Source organism: Tupaia chinensis, unplaced genomic scaffold, assembly GCF_000334495.1.
Source record: "Tupaia chinensis unplaced genomic scaffold, TupChi_1.0 Scaffold000077_1, whole genome shotgun sequence".
NCBI classification, from domain to species: domain Eukaryota; kingdom Metazoa; phylum Chordata; class Mammalia; order Scandentia; family Tupaiidae; genus Tupaia; species Tupaia belangeri.
Window position 1 is genome coordinate 1,931,083 of NW_006159538.1, and position 5,739 is coordinate 1,936,821.

General features: G+C 55.0%; 1 protein-coding gene across 2 annotated transcripts in view; it reads left to right on the forward strand.

Annotated features, from left to right (window-relative positions):
- SOX6 (SRY-box transcription factor 6) overlaps nt 1-5,739 on the forward strand; it is a 666,092-nt gene that overhangs the window by 1,230 nt on the left and 659,123 nt on the right. The window lies entirely within an intron of this gene.

Sequence of the window (5,739 nt, forward strand, 5' to 3'; positions counted from 1 at the left end):
GTGTAGGTCTGAATTGTGCGCCCGGCTGGTGTAAGGAGACTTGCAAAGCGGGAATTCCAGGTTTTGATAGCAGATATGATTTTTACGTGGGTGTTTTAAATATTAACTTCTCGAGCAGAATTAATTGCGTTGCCCTTCCCAAGTTCAGGGGGACCTCTCTCCAGGAACCGTGCGCGCCTTTTCCTTTGCGAGTTCGCGCTTCTCCTCTGGAGGTGCGAGGCCAAACTTGGCAAAGCCGAGTTGCCTTTGCTGGTCGCGGCGCGCAGGGACACCAGGACAGCGCAGAGGCTGCGACCGCTCGAGCAGGTAAGTCTGTCCCACCCGCTCGCCCCTCCTTGCCACCCTGGTTCCCCCAACCCAGCGTCTGGGATTCTTGCGCCGCGCGGGGCTCTGACCCGCAGAGGAAGTGTGAGCCTTGGAGTGCCGGGGTCTAGTCGTGGTGTCTGGATGCCCTCTGCTCCTTGGGGACTTCTCCAAGCCTGAAGACGGATGCCGACCAGGTGGAGAGCCCGGCACTGGAGAGGGCTGCGGAGCTCTCCGCCTAGTCCACCACTAGGGACGGCTCTCTGCTCTCGCCAGCCGGAGGCCAGAGAGGAAACCCGTAGCGCGCACCCCCGCCCCCAGGGCCACGTGTCATCCTTCCACAGTCTGAAGTGCGGGCATTGAGACCCCAAACTTTAGTTACTTCCTTTAGGGATCGATACTGTGACCGTCTCGGTTGGATAAGGAGTCCAGCCTTATCCGTCTACTTTCGAATTAGTTTGGTAGGAAGAACCCGCAGAAGGTTCCTACCGCTCCTCTTCCGAAGGTTCATTGCGGCCGGGTGTTAGGGCCTTGGACACCAGAGATTTGAAAAACGCCCTCTTCTTTTCCTTCTTTCGTCCAGCCAGCGGCCTGCATCTGGTTGGTGGGGTCAGTCTGGTTTCCCAGAACCCCAAGTGCTGGGTGATTTAAAGAGACTGACACGTTGGGATTTGGAAAGCCAAAGTTGTCGCAGCAAATATGAAGAACCCCTTGGCGCCCCAGCGCTTCGTTCCCTGATGTTTCGCCTTTCATTGGCTCCTCCTGAGGACTCAGGCTTTGGGACCCTAACCACCCTCCTCTTCTCTCTGCAGGCATTAGGACAGATCATTCGATTTTGACCTCTTTAGCTTTGGAGAGGCTTTTTGGTCCCTCTGGTTGAGTTCCAAGGCAGGCGGCAGCGGAGCGTGAGGCTCTGGAACCCAGCGCTGGGCCAGCCAGGACACACACACACCCACCCACACACGGAAGAGATTTGAACCCGGTGTAGCCTAGAAGCATTGATCTGGGCTTGCCCTTTGGGCCTCGGAAGTCAAGGGGAGGCCTGCAGTTCTGGGAGCCGGGCCCTTAAGAGCTGTCCTGCAGGATTTGGATAGCTCTCCTGTACCCTATGGGCTCTGGCGCCTGGAGGCAGACTTTACAGTCCTGAGAGTTGCTGTGGATGATGGGGCACACCATATTTCTTGTTGGGGACCCACTCTCTTCCCAACCAACAGCCGCAGAGTCAGTTTAACGCACAGTCCTCAAGCTCTCCGTGGTCAAACATCGTCTTTCCTGCTGGGGCGGAAGCATCCAGCTCTTCCCCAGTCACCCACCCTAGGTGCTCACCTCCACTCTTACTCTGTCCTCTCTCTCTTGTCTGGAGTTCATATGGAGTCAAGCATGGCATATACAGTGCTTCCAGAGACCAGGGCATGCCGGCCTCTCAGCCTGTGCCCACTTCTGTGCCTTCCTCGGCTGTTTCCTTCAAGTTAATTTCACAGACGTGAAGCTTCCTTCCCTTATTATTATCATCTAGACTGTGGGAGGTCTTCTTGTTGGCAACTTCAGATTACCAAGACATTTTCTGAGGTTCCTAGCCACGATTCCTGTCCCCTCTCCTGGTCCATAGATCCGTTCAGTCTCTTGTTTACAAAGCGACACGAAGTGGCCATCTCACTTCAGTTTCAACACAGTAAGGGTTTTCCACAGATCTCTGCAGCTTGTAGTGGTATCTGAGAACCTGTCTCTTCGCTTTTAATATTGATGTAATTTTACCTCTCCACTGACTTCCGACTCCGTTTCTTGAATCTGTTCCTTTGGGCCTGGGCTATGGTAGGCCAACCTCACCCTGTGCCCCCTGGCTCCAGTTAGTCCCCACTGCTGTCAGGGCCAGTTTTCCCATCTATCACCTTTACTTCGCGTCTCTACTGCTTCCATCAGGATTGTGCCCTCCCTTCCCAGTCCTGCAGCTTCTTGTGCACTGAGACAAAGTTCCAGGTCTCTGAGCCGGTAGGCCATCCTATACCTTTCACGACTCTAATCTACTCTACATGTGAATCAGAGGGAACCTTTAATTTTTGTAGACTTTTTTCTTGAGGGGTGCCTTTTACAAACATAATTCTCTACATGTGACATGCACTTTTCATGTGCTATCCTGGGTGACTAAAACTCTTTTCATCTCCTACAACCTCCAAGCCACCACTCTTGAAATTGTTTCTCCAATCTTTCCCTCTACAAAGTTGAGATAGCACACATGTCACCCACTCAATTCCATGCAGCAGACTTATCCGTGTAATAAATGCAGACCTACGTTATTGTCGTCAAGGTGTAATCATTTGTGTTTGTACATATCTTGTTATTTATAATTTTAACCCCAGGCCTCAGCATTTATATGTCCTCCAGTCCACTGTCACCTACATATGTTAGGACTCCCCTGTGTCTCTCTTTCAGTCCCCCCCTCCATCTTTTAAAATAAGTCCCCCCCCATTTACTAAGAGTTTATTAACTGGTGTGTTTTCATTATCTCAGGTTCCTGCGTTTCTTTTCTCTTTTGACTACTTCTCTTTTCCACTTTCCTTTATCCGTATTTGTCCTAATATCCATCCCTCTTTACTTCTTCCTGGTCTGTGCCGAGCTCCATCCTCCCACTTGTTTCTCCCACGACTCACTTTTGTGGTCCAGTTTTGTGTCTCAGTTCGTCTTAACCTCCAGCCTGTGCCTCCTCCTGTCACTTAACTTTTCCAAAGCACAAACTAGCATCCCTACATTTTCCTCTCCCATTTGACTTTCTCACTTCCTGCAGTTCGCTCCTTTTTTTCCTCCCGGGTTTCCTACCTTTCCCCCGGTTCAGTTTGCCTTTCTCTTGACTCCTCCTCCCAGCAGCCCCAGCCCTAATAGCACTCCTCTGGTCCAACTCCCCGCAGCCTGCGCGCCCCCCACCTAATTCTTCTCTCCATTCCCCTCTGACCCTGGCTCTTTCTCTTCTTTGTCCCCTTCCAGATCTCTCCCGGTAGTCGCTTCCCTCTTTGCAGGCGCCTTCTGCAGTTCCAACCTCCGGTCTCGCCGGTCTCTCGCCCTGCTCTCCGCGCTCTCCTGCCTTTGCCTCCCGCTCTCCCCTCCTTCCCCCGGCCCTCCCCCTCCCTCCCAGCTTCCCTGCTTGGCTCGCAGCCTCCCTCGCCTCTTGTCTCGTCTTGCCTCTGTTGTCTGGGAGGGGAGCCCTGCCTCCTCTCCCTCGCTCAGATCAATGCCCTGGCCACTCACTTTCTGATGTTGCACGACGGGAAATGCTTTGAATACTTACGACATGGCCGCTCACACTGATTGCCAAGATTGACAGCACTAACCATCGCCTTCACTTGTTTCGGGGGGAAGCCCCTAGTCACCCCGCTCCACGCGCACCTCCCGGCACCCCGGCAGCAAACTTCTGCCGCTCAGCGCTCCCCCCGCCCGGGGCGGGACACCCCCGCAGACTTGAGTTAACGGGCTGCGCCGGCCGCGGCGCTGGGGGGTTCTGCTCCCTCGCTCCCCGGGCTGTGCTAATTGACCTAGCATCGACTCCCCTTGCTTTTAATTTTTTTTTTATTTGTATCTTTCCCTTTTCTTTAATGCCATTTACTCCCGCGGCGCAGCGCACAAGGAGCCCTCCCGTGCGGTACCATCCTGGAGCCCGCCCAGGTAACCGGGACGGAGCGAGCGATCTAAGAGCGAGGGAGGCAGAGCGAGAGCGCACGGCCCGCTCGTGAGCTACCTGTTGGGGAGCTGGAGGGGGCAGGGGACAAGCACCCAGGGCCGGGCCGCCGGCCACCAGCGCCTTCCGCTCCTGCCCTTCCGGGCAGCTCCTCGGAGCTGGGACCGAGGGGCTGGGGTAGGACAGGCGGAGGGACGCGAGCCGAGCGAGTTGAGCCCTGCGAGGGCGCGGGTTGCTGGGAGCCGCGGCTGCCCAGCCGGGGCGGGTTTCCGTACTTGGCTGGGGAGGAGAGAAGGGGAGGAGGAGCGGGAGGAGGGCGCTCAGCGGGGCCGACGCGGAGGGGAGTGGAGGTAGAGAAAGGGGCCCGAGCGTCTACCGCCCGCGGGTGGACGCGCGGGTCCCCAGGATGCGTTCCCCTCTCGGAGAGTTGCGCCTTGTTCCGGAGGCGGTGACAGATCTGCGTGGCGGGCTTCTGGTTTTCTTGCCCCCCCTCCCCCAAGTCCACTCCAAGAAAACACATGTAGCTGGAGATAACTGTGCGTAGGACGCTAGGGCAAAAGGGCAGGGAGAGAAACAGACAACGCAGCCTCTGACAACAGAAAGCTGTTATCGCCATCCTAACTATTCGTCCGGAAATCTGTCTGCCCTCTCGGCCCACCTTATTTCTCATCTCCGCCTCCCGCGAGGTATTCCACTCTCTTTAACTAGGAATGGTATGAAAAAGAACTCAGGTGGCTTAGAAAATGAATGTGTAAGTCTCCGTGAAGTTCGAGGTAGGTATTTCATTGAAGTTCGCGCAAGTGTGTGATGGAGGACGCTTGTGTGCCTGCGTGTGTCTCTCTCCCCCGTTCTGTGTAGGCATATGCCTGTGTGCTTTGAGGACTCGATGGGACCGCTGGGCGGTAATGCCCTTGGTGCCCACAAGAGGGCATCATCCTTAGGGCTTTGTGAGCGCCGTGTCTCGCTATCGCTGCAGGCTGGGGTTAGAGAAAGTTAGACCGAAACTTTCAAACTGATAGCACATCTTATTTCGTGAAACTAAGAAAAGAAAGACCTAGAGGAAGAAAGGAGGAAGAAAGAAACGTGAAGAAAGAAGGGAGAAAGAGAAATGCAGGCAGCTAGTCTACCCAGGGAGTCCTGCACCGAGACTAGGGGGAGGGCTGTTTTAATTGTGGGTTTGGCCGACTGACGACTGGAGTGCCCTCCTCGGCTGTCTTAGTTGTAGCCGGAGGTCACGTAAATCGACCTTAAAAGAATGCATAAGCCATAAATTAAAATAAACCCTCACCCAAGGGCTGATCCATAAGTAGACAATATCCAACCTGGACAAAACGGGCTTCCCTTACGCGTCGAAACAAACCGCATCCCCCTAAAGAATAGAGACTAAATGCAAAGTAAGTTTCCTAGCGAATATTTTGTTTTCTTGAAAAGTATCGGGTTGATTCGCCGTGCGACTGCGACACCGCTGTTTTCGGAGCGCTTCAGTCTCAGTCAGGCTCGGGGTGCGGGAGGTCGGGAGGACCCGCTGAGCTTCTGGCTTCTAACGCTACCCCCACCCCACCCTCATTTTTGGTTTAGAAACTTTGGCTATTTGTGGGGCTGACGCCGGTCCAGAGCCGGCGGGAGTCGAGGGTCGCCGCTGCTCTCTCAGTCGGGGTGAGGTTGACTCGAGTTTGAAGGAAAACCCGGGTCGCTAGAAAAGGCGTGCGCTCCCTCCTCCCACCCTCACCCCGCCGCCGCGGCCGCCGCCGCAACTTTCCCGGTACCGT